This window comes from Saccostrea cucullata, unplaced genomic scaffold, assembly GCF_032062105.1.
Source record: "Saccostrea cucullata isolate Sc308-1 unplaced genomic scaffold, CSIRO_AGI_Scuc_v1 ctg14938, whole genome shotgun sequence".
NCBI lineage: Eukaryota > Metazoa > Mollusca > Bivalvia > Ostreida > Ostreidae > Saccostrea > Saccostrea cuccullata.
The window spans coordinates 1-11650 of NW_026918767.1; the positions used below are offsets into that span (position 1 = coordinate 1).

General features: G+C 34.6%; 1 long non-coding RNA gene across 2 annotated transcripts; it reads left to right on the forward strand.

Annotated features, from left to right (window-relative positions):
• The first annotated feature begins 4218 nt into the window (after positions 1-4218).
• LOC134270735 (uncharacterized) lies at positions 4219-8137 on the forward strand. Of its 2 annotated transcripts, none has more exons than XR_009992877.1 (4): positions 4219-4497; positions 4958-5100; positions 7655-7730; positions 7941-8137. It is a non-coding gene; the product is annotated as an uncharacterized LOC134270735 (long non-coding RNA). The 2 variants fall into 2 exon arrangements; XR_009992876.1 differs by having other exon boundaries at positions 7655-7726.
• The last annotated feature ends 3513 nt before the right edge of the window (positions 8138-11650 follow it).

The window sequence follows — 11650 nt, forward strand, 5'->3', positions numbered from 1 at the left end:
CCCATCATTATTGTGTTTCTTTACTGAGTTCATTTTTATAATATCCATATTTTTTTCGAAATTCTAGGAAACTCTCATAAAATAAATTCAAACTACAATTGAAAAATTATATACATAAATTGAATTATTGGCATTTTCTTACTATGGGTCCACCGGGATTTAGAATGTTGGTGGTACATAATTAAAATATCTGATTTCGTAACTTCGACATGGTAGTAGGTACGCCTACCATTGACAGAAAAAAATATATCATTGGAAAGAAGAAATAACATGTTGCCTGTCAAACGAATATGCAAATTTTCAATAAAAGACGTTTATTCAAAATACAATTATAAACAATGTCTCAATGACAGTATAACAGTAAATTTGAAAATAAAATGTTCAGCTACATAAATTTTAATGTTCATTGATGTTTCCAAATTTTTTTAAAATTTCTTTTTAGAATTATTTAGAAAGTTATTATTTGCATCGTGATAAACCAACATATATCTAGAAATACGTGTTTATAAATCTATCCAGGTATCAATTTTTGTTTGTTTGTCATGAATCCATTTGTTGAATGTAAGTATGCGAAATGTATCTCAAAATTTGTAAAGTTCTCTAAGCAAAGTATATGGTTAGATTTTTTTTTATTACTAACTAAAGATTATTCTTACTATTTTTTTTAATTTTCTGCACAACAATACTACTGTTAATTATCAGATAATAAAAGAAGTTTTATTTTACATCATTTTCATGTACTGTAGACGTACTTTTTTCCACGGGGTCATATTTCCGCGGAATCTCAATTTCTGTTGAATACGCGTGTAGAAAATAACGCGGATTTCATAGACTGTCACTATATGCCTTTAATTCATATTAAGTACGCTTGGACAAATTTCCGCGAAAAATTTGTGACCGCGTACATAGCGTAAATTAATACCACGCGGAAAAAGTACTTCTACAGTATATCTTTCACAGAGTCAAAATTACAAAAAATATATGAATGTATGTTTGGGTCTTGATTTCTTCATAAAATAAAGTACTCTAATGGATTAAAGATTTATCATAGGGGTGTTTATCTGAAAAAAAAATGATTTTTTGTGATGTATTTCAACAAGCAGAAAAAATATACCTGCGTTTGGTATTCCATATTGGGAACCTCTCGATGTCTCTCTCAGCGACTAAAAAGATAGTTTAAACATTCAGTTTCCAGCAATAAGGCTTTACCTGTTTTAATTGGAAAAGACTTCATGTACATACTTTTATTATTAGGTTCTTCCGTCTCCAATAGAAGACATTTCTATAATGGTATTGTTTCTTTCTCACTTTTATTATTATTATTAGAAGAAAAAAAGGACTGACCACTCATAAAGGGGGAAAAGTGTAACCAAAAGTCGAATTTATAAATCTCTAATGTTCAATATATTTTACACATATCCTAATCGAGATCGTTCTTTTTAACAGATTTTTATCATTATTTTTAATGGAAAATATAAATTAAAATCTTATCGCATCTGATCAAGAATCGGACGGAAGACCCACTCGTTCCTCGCACCGAGATCATATAAAGTTATTGTTATTATTATTATTATAATTATTATTATCATTGTTGTTTTTTGTTTTTTAAACGTTTTATACAAAAAATGAAAATTAGGAGAATCATATTTTTTGAAAAATTTGCCTAATTTAGTCCATGAGCCACTGGGAGTGGTCTGTACCATTTTGGGTGAATAAACTTTATGGTGATATTTGGTAAGGTGTACCCCTAACTAGTGAGAAAATGTATGATAGCATCAAATCCGTTGTGGCTTCCATGCTGGAGACAGAGTTATTGACCTTTTTTTTGCTCAAATTAGGTATTTTGAGCTAAATATATTTGCAACTTGCAAAGTATTTGTCACACAGTTGCCAACCGTGATAGAAAGTTCTACCAGAATTACACAGAGATACATGTATGATGAACATATTAAAAGAGTCTTAACTGAGTTACTAGCCGTGATTCTAACAAAAATTGCATATTTTTACCACTTGTATTCAACAATTACATGTACTCCATTAATTTGTAAAACAAAAAAAAAGATAAGTACTAAACATATACTAGTTTAGTTATTCGTCCGTCTGATTCGTCCGATGACCACTGTCTCATCTTTGTGGGGGAGGGGGTTGACCTGGACGATGGGTGCAGGGGGTGACTGGACAGGCCGACAGGCAGATGATGGAGTTTTTCTACTAGAACCACGCCCCCTTCTTTGTAAATCTCAGCTGGGATGGAGTATCTGCCAGGTGCCTAGCCAGTTGACAGCAGACTAATTGCAACACTGTGCCGGATAATTATGCCACTTCAAAAGTGGCATTTTGGCGCCCGCCAAATTCTCATTTCACATAAAAACCATGTATACCTAGTGGTAGACCATCACTCACAGAGTTCATAACTACCTTTGTTACAGGTAAATCTCACCTGTCAGGTGAGATAATCACCTTTGAACAAAAAATTCCCATAGGAAAAATAAAGTTCCTATAGGAAAAATAAAATTCCTGAGGGATATTATCAAAATCCTGCAGGATTTCTTAATTTCCTGTGGGATATTTAAGAAATCCTACAGGAAATTAAATTACTATGGGAGAATTTAATCTCCTGTAGGAATACAATTTCCTATAGGAGAGAGAAAAAATCCCTTAGGAAAAATATATCCCATAGGATTTCTTAAATTGCTGTGGGATTCTCTTTTTCGGTCAGAAATTCCTGTAGGAATTTTTTTCACTTTTGAATTATTTACTTGCTCCTAAGGGAGAAAAATATCCTGTAGGAAATTTTAAATTCCTGTAGGATTTCTTCTTCTCCTATATGAATTTGATTCAACTGCATTTAGCTACAGCTAAAAATCAGCAATATACCTTATATTGTGTCAACATGGTCCAAAGAAAGAATCACTTTGAAAAAAATATAGATGAAAACACACATTTACAGATGAATATTGATAAATTATAACATTTTGCAGCTGGCCAATTATTAATTCACATCCAATGAAAACAAATAGCTATCATAACTGTCAAATTCTAAAAAGAACCCCAGAAAGTTTTATAATGTTTCCCGTAACCTACAATAATGAACAATTTCCAAGATATTTTTTTATTTGTGCAATGCTTTCAAATTATGTCTTCAATATTTCCAAAAATATGATAATCTATAATCCACAGTGGCAAGACTTGCTACCAAAATGTATAGGACTTCCAACTACATGTACCTTAATCATGTTTATCATTAAAACAATATAAGCAATTTTGTGTTACTGCTTGTCTTCCATACTTTTCATATGGTATGTGCATATTGAATGTAACAGTTAGGCCTATTGATAATCCACTCAAATAATTATCAGATTATATCATGTATATGTTCAATTTTAACATGTGTTTTAATAACATGCTTAAACACAATTTATACTGCTGTGCTGAATGCACTTGTTAAACTCTACATGTAACACAAGATGATAGATACTCAAAGAAATAGTGGCTGCTAAATATTTGTTTAGCTTACCTGTTACATAACTTTAACTTTAATTATCCATTCTGACAAAGAATGTAGAATATTATCAGGTCCAGTACAATCTCTTGATTTAGCTATATAGCTTTAAATAGCTATATAGCTTTATTAAGCTATTTAAAATAGTTTTATTTAGCTATTTATATACAGTTTTTCACGAAAATGTTTTTTGCTGAAAATAAACAAAAAGTCGCATGTATTTGACTCTTCATATTTGTAATATGGGCGATTTCAAGTCAAAAAGCCAAAAAAAAAAAATTATTTCTTAGAATGCTTTCATTATCATGTTGAACAGAGTAAATCTATAATGGCGTGTTCCCTTAAATGGCCATATTTTTTTTTTCAAATAAAAGAAAACAAATTTGGTATAATTTTTCTTGTTAAAGCATGATCTTTCTAAATATTAAAAGATTTCAAGTCAAAAAACCAAAAAAAAAAAAAAAAAATATTTCCAAGAATTCTTCCATTTATCATGTTGAACGGAGTAAATTGATAATAGTGTGTTCCCTTAAATGGCAAATGTTGTTGGTTAATTGTGTGACTTTGCCTTACTTAAAGACAACATTCGTTGAGGTGAGCTCTGTAATCTCTGATTACCTATGTTTCATTAAGTTCTTGAATATTTTGCCGGATTTTCTTCATACTGTTTTTATTTACATCGGTTATAATTTTTCCCACTTTGTTGCAGGTCTGTTGCATATTGGCAGCTGACGCTGGTTCAATATTTGCACCAAGAAGCATGCCACGCATACCCTCTGTTGTAAGACTGGTACCCAGGTGACCGACAGCCATGGCCACATTCAGCTGTGCAGCTCTTCGTCCCCTGCTAGATCTTCTCACCTCTTCGTAAAGCTTTTCTCGGTGACTGGTATAGTGGCACTTCTTACATCAAATGGAAAGGATCCATGCCAGGCATCGTTTTTCCTCCCCATGCTGATTCCAGTCCAGTGGACCATTACAGTCTGGAAACTTCTGTGAGTGTTCTTTAAATGCATTGTTCCACAATTTAGCAGTCTTTTCTTGGTGAAGTACTTTTGAATTTAGGTCATCTGACACAGATTCAATGTAGGTGTCCACTGGCTGGACTTCACTTGGCCCGAGTCGTAAAAACTTCATCTCGCTGCTTCGGCTCTTTCCATCTATAACTGCAAAAACTCTTTTTTCTGTGGCCGTACAATGTCCTGAAACTCTTCTTTACTTAGTCTTCTTATGGGAACTAGAGATTGGACTGGGCTGGTGGTCCCTATTTTCTTCTGGCCTTTGTTGTGAGGAATACTTCGTTTTTTGTATTGATGTTGATGCAACCATTTTGGTCCTTTTTGTGACATGGTAATTATTTAACTGTATACTTGTAGACTTTTTCTAAGAATATGCTATTGTATGTGGTGCACATTTGTAAGTATTGTAAACTTTTGTGTTGTTTATTCACTTCAGAGCTGCCTGGTCTTATAAGAGAAACTTCATTCTTTGATGACTGATGGAAAAGCCTCATCACCCCACAGTGGCCACACTGCTTAAGAACCCCTTATCTTAATCACCAGCCATTAATCAGTGATCACTGTTATCAAGGCTCCAAGGTACATTATTGAAGTCTCTATTGACACCATTTTTTCCAGTCTCTGACTTTGTTTTAGAATTAAGATTTTCACTTTTTTGCTTATTAATTCCTTAAAAATCAGTTAACTTCCTGTTTCTTAGCTAATTAGAGCTCATTAATTAGAGTTGAAATTATGTTTTAGCAGATAGCCAAAAACTACAATATATCAGCTTTCATTTCATTCAAATCTTTTTTCTCAATAATTCACTCATTAATTTTTTACAAGTTTTGAAATTAATATGCTTAAAAATGAATTTGACAATGTACAGAAATTTTTCATCCCTTAAGGACAAAGATAAATTTTGATGCACTAGTATATGAAAGATAAATAACTCGTAGACATTTTGCGCAAATTTCATTTAGTTTCATTAACTTTAAGTTGTCTTAAAGGTCTTACGCAAGGAAATAGCCAATCAAAATGAACTTAGTCAATTGAAGTTCCATATACATAGAGACAATTTTTTTTTCTTTTTTAGCTCTTCTGAGCCAAAGGCTCAAAGAGCTAATGCTATGGCCATTTGTGCGGTGTGCGTAAACTTTTTAGAATATTGGCCATAACTCAAGAACCCCTTGCCAATCAGTACCAAATTTGTCACAGCGTATCCTTGGCCCAAGGGCTACCATTTATACTAAAATAAGGGTTGGGACCCTTAAACAAGGGGAGATAATCAGGAAAACAAAACCAAAAGTACTGGTTGCTAAAAAATCTTCTTCTCGATAACCACCAGGCAGATTTTTAATAAACTTACATACAAGGATCAAGATATGTGGAAGATTAAAGTTTGCACGGGGAATTACCCTGGGGCAAAGGGCGTGATCTCAAGGTCACTTCAAAGTTGACCTAAATTTACAATTAATAAAAACGTGTATATTTTGCTTACTATAAGGCCTAGGATCATCAAATCTTGTAAGTTGATGCATCTTACGACTTCACATCATGTGAACTCAAAAGTAGGTCAAGGTGACCTAATTTTTAAATTTTGCAGGGATTTGTTTTCAAATTGATTTGAAGGCATATTTTGGACACTTTAAAGCCTATGGTCATCAAACTTTGTCAGTCGATGCATCTTGGGTCCTCGAACAATGTCAATTAAAATTAGGTCACCGTGACCTACTTTGTGAACTTTATGACTTATATTTTTAAAAACATTAAATCCCATTATTTCAGACATTGGGAGGCTTAGAATCATCAAATATTGTACTTTGATGCATCTTGGGACCTTAAAACATATTTATGAAAAAGTAGGTCACTGTGACCTACTTTTTGAATTTGGCCGACATTTGTTTTCAAATTGTTTAAAACACATATTTTGATTACCTTCAGACCTATGATTATCAAACTTGGTCAGTAGATGCATCTTGGGTCTTTAAAAAATGTTGACCAATATGTAGGTCACGATGACCTACTTTCGACATTTTATGGCTATATTAAGGTATCTTAGGTATTTATTGGCTTAGAATCATCAAACTTTGTGAGTCGATGCATATTTGGTTTTCAGAGAGTGACGACCAAAAAGTAGGTCACATTGACCTACTTTTGACATTTTATGGCTTTATTTAAGTATCTCCAGTACTTATTGGCTTAGAATCATCAAACTTTCTGAGTTGATGCATCTTGGGTTTTCGTAGGATGTCGATCAAAAAGTAGGTCACAGTGACCTACTTTTGAATATTTCATGTACGTATTAGCTTAGAGTCATCAAACTTTGTCAGTTTAGGCACCTTGAGTTTTCAGAGAATGTCGACCAAAAAGTAGGTCACTGTGATCTACTTTTGACATTTTATGGCTATATTTAATTATATCTGTTACTTATTGGCTCAGAATCATCAAACTTTTTCAGTTGAGGCATCTTAGGGTTTCATTGAATGTCCAACAAGAAGTAGGTCATGGTGACCTACTTTTGAATGTCTCAGGTACTTATTGCCTTAGAATTATCAAATTTTGTAAGTTTAGGCATTTTGGGTTTTTCGATAATCTCGACCAAAAAGTAGGTCACCCTGACCTACTTTTGACATTTGATTGCTATATTTAATTATCTCTGGTACTAATTATCTTAGAATCGTCAAACTTTGTTAGTTGATGCATCTTGGGTTTTCGGAGAATGTTGACTAAAAAGGAGGTCATGGTGACCTACTTTTTGATATCTCAGGTACTTATTTAATTAGAATCATCAATTTTTGTCAATTAATGTATCTTGAGTCCTCAGAAAATTTTAATCAAAAGGTAGGTCACTGTGACCTACTTATGGTATTTTATAATTATATTATAATATATTCAGTCTTAACTGGTTAAATATTATCAAACTTTGTAAGTTGATGCATTTTGGGTTTTATGATACTAATAGAGTTGGAGGCTTCTAATAGAAGTGATAGATTGTACAATTTATCAGAAGAGCGATTCAAGGCCCTGGGGCCTCTTGTTCATTTTTGTTAATTTGTTTTAGGCCTACAGTATTAAAATTGGACTCATGTACTAGGATTATCATTCTTTAGCAGAATTATTACACTGAATTAAAATGAACTCTTTTTTTCAGGTGCACATGATGCAACTTCCTTGATGGTGTGTAGGCTGTTTGTCAACATGTGAATCCAACGTGCATTTCGGGGTAGGTATGTTTACTGTCGATTTTCTTTCTTAAAAGCTGCATAAGGCATATTTTTTCTGATCTCAAATTTTTGTTTAAGCATTAATCTTTATTTTCTCTTTCATGAATTTTCTGCTGAGAATCTAAAAAATAAATAATTTAAATCAAGCTATATAGTAATATATAGTGAAATTATTTCCTTGTGTGAGATTGTAATTTCAAGGCTTTGTGATAGATTGTACAATTTATCAGAAGAGGAATTCAAGGCTCTTGGGGCTGATGTTCTCGTTAAACACTGACATCCACACACAAATAAGAGGAAACAGTACAACATACTCAAAATGGGTAGATACAAATAAATCCTATGGGAGTAATATTTTAAATTCCTAAGGGATTTTTTTTAAAACTAAGATTATGAAATTAAGAAGAAGATGGCACAAAAAAAATCCTATAGGAATAATTCTCAAATTCCTATGGGAATTTTAATCCTATGGGAATTTTTTTTCCTAAGGGAGAAAAAAATTCCCTTAGGAGAAATTTTTTTTCCCTATAGGATATATTTTCTCCTATAGGATTTATTTTTCTCCTTTAGGAAAATGAATTCCCTTAGGAAATTAAATTCTCCCATGGTAAATTATAGTCCTACAGGAATTTTTAAATATCCTGCAGGAAATTAAGAAATCCTGCAGGATTTCGATAATATCCCTCAGGAATTTTATTTTTCCTATAGGAACTTTATTTTTCCTATGGGAATTTTTTGTTCAAAGGTGATTATCTCACCTGACAGGTGAGATTTACCTGTAACAAAGGTAGTTATGAACTCTTTGAGTGATGGTCTACCACTTGGTATACATGATTTTTATGTGAAATGAGGATTTGGCGGGCGCCAAAATGCCACTTTTGAAGTGGCATAATTATCCGGCACAGTGTTTTGCTTTCTGGATCTTATCCAACGTGGGAACGGTGTCTAGTGACTGGTTAATGGGAACTTGGGCAGTCGGCTGATGGCTTCGTCGTTGATGGTACAAGGGCGGTTCAGAACGCCATTAAAATGTTTCGCCCACCTGTCAAGTATCTTTTCTTTTCTGTGATGAGTGTTAACCTGTCGTCACTGAGTAAGGGGATGAGCCTGATGGAGGTGGCCCGTAGACTTTCCCCAGTTCACAGTAAAAGTTCTTCCTGCCATGAGATTCGGCGTAACGTTGGATCTCGTCAGCTTTGGCATTCAGCCAGGAATCTTGCATATCCCGAGGCTTTTGCTGTATTGTGCTGCGAGCGTTCCTCAGAGCGTCTTTTTGGCTGTGCAGGTGGGATCATATATATGAGCCTTGTAAGCGCGATGTTTGTCCTCTAGAAGCTGCGTTATGTCGGCTCGGTTCTCATCAAACCAGTCTTTGCGTTTTTGGTGGAGGACCCAATAAGAAGTGTGCCCCATGCTGCTTCCACGTCGTGGTCATCCAGCATGGGGGATTTCAGGCGTTCTTCCAGGGTGTCAGCAAAGTACTGAGAGGTGGAAGGCAACTTGAGCTTGCCAACGTTGAGACGTTTTGAAGCCTTAGTCCCCTGAGGACGTACATGTATCCTGAGTTTGATCCGGAAGTTGAGAGTTGAAGTTTAGAGACGATGCGACGGTGATCTGTCCAGCACTCCGAGCCGCACACAGCCTTGGTGAACAAACGAACTTTCTGTATGTCTCTCTTCCTGATAATAACATAGTCAATGAGACGCCAGTGCTTTGAGAGAGGTTCCATCCATGACGTCTTGTTACGGATGGGAAGGCAGAAGACGGTGTTAGTGATGAGAAAGCCATGTTCAGCACAGGTCTGGAGAAACAATAGGCCGTTACTGTTGCACTTGCCCACTCCGTGATTCCTAATCACGCCTTCCCCGGTGGTGGTGTCACGCCCAACTCTCGCATTAAAATCACCAAGAATTATAAGCTTGTTGGCATTGGGGACGGCGTTAATGACATTGTGGAGGTTCTCATAGAACTTGTTTTAGCCTTCTCTGGGTTAGTCAGGGTAGGAACATATGCGCTGACAATAGTGGCGAACTTTCCTAGAGTGAGGGGGGCCTCATCATCATCAGGCGGTCGTTCACTCCTTGGAGTACGCCGACTAGCTTGCCAGCATGTGTCGTCTTTATAGCAAAGTCTACGCCAGCTTCTCGTCTCTCTTTGGCTCCTCGTCGACTTCAAAAGAATTTGTAGCCAGCGACTCTTTCACACAGTTCACCTTCTCCATCCATCCTGGTTTCAATGAGAGCCGCAATGTCAATGTTACATCTCGCGAGTTCGCTTGCGATCAGTGTCGTGCGTCTCTGAGGTATGTCTGTAATGTCTCTGTAGAGAAGCGTTCGAACATGCCTAGATCCAAGGTACAGTGGAATGATCCTTTTTGTCTTGTTCTCTTTGTTATTTATGCCTTGCTCAAAGCATTCCACGGTGCTTGCTACCCGGACTAGTAGAGGGAAGGGGCGTCAGGCCATTGCAGGTCGTGAGACACTGCCCACTGCCCACATAGCATATATATCGAAACAAATGATTGTGCACATATGTTGCTTAATTGTGATGTCAAAAATATATAACAAATTACAGGTTTAACTAGATTTATCTTGAGATTAAATAAATAAAACATTTTACGTAAAGGCTCTACTTCAGTCCTGACATATTCACAACATCTTTGTTAAGAAAAGAATATACTCACCGGGTTAATTAAGAGAATTATTCTTCAATTTTCATATTTAGGATAGGGATGAAGATTTACTATTGAATCAAGTTATATATATTTGTTACTGAAATAATGTTTTAAAATGCTAATACGTGATAAAAATTCTTTAAATAAAATGACCATGTAATATGTTTTTGATGTAAAAATTTTCACAGTAGTAATTTTTTTCAGCTGATTAAAATTTCAAAATCGCATTTTCCACTTTCATGATCTAGGGTAGAATTATATTCCTATATAATTTAGATGGCTGATGACAGAGCCAATATTGAATAATAACTGAACAGGGTAATAGCATGGTCTGTATTCAAACGAATTTTCAAGAAAATATCATTCGAAATAAGATAGAAATTGCGTATTGAAAAATCTACCTTCGTCTTTTAAAGAAATGGCTGAGAGAACGAACAAGTTGGGTTGATGTATATAAACGGTTGATACACCATAAAAGCCACAATCAATTGAATGCTATCATACATTTTCTGAATGTAGACATGTATGTCCTTCAAAAATTAACTATGAAAATTATTCACCGAAGATGGTACCGAAAAATTCATGGCCTGGCTCATGGACCAATTTGGCTATACTTAGTCGTATACTTTGTTAAAAAAAAATGCAGAGACTAAGATAAAAACCGAGATATTGAAATATTGAAGAAACTTTTTCACGAATGGGACACTCTGTTAAAAATTAAGATAGATGTATTTTTGCTTAAGTGTTGTGTGTTGATATCAATCTTGAATTTTTTTCGGAGAATGTCTGTAAAACTATTTCCCTGTACCATAAAATCAATTAATTTTTTAAAAAAACGTATCAAATGGAAAAATGAAAACCCGTTCGTAATTGAAAAAGTTAGATTGTTGTACGTTTAAAAATCTTCCTATAAACATATACTAGTATACAGAAAAAGACTAACATTTCTAATGTTTTGCTGAGCGGGCATAAAAAAATGAATGTTTGACCAATGAGTGAGAATTTGGACTAGTTGTTGAGATGTTGGACCGCTTACGTCACAGAATGGGCGGAGATTAACGTCGATTTCATTTGTTGGTATTAAACAGTTACGGTCTCGATGTTACATTACGGAAAACAGTAGTAAAACATTATGTATGTGAGAAAATATATGAAAGGTATAACAAAAATTTATTGAGTATGTTCTCGGGCACCATGCATTTTGTCGACCCTTGAACTTAAGTAAATGCCTTATGCCTTTAGCCTCGTT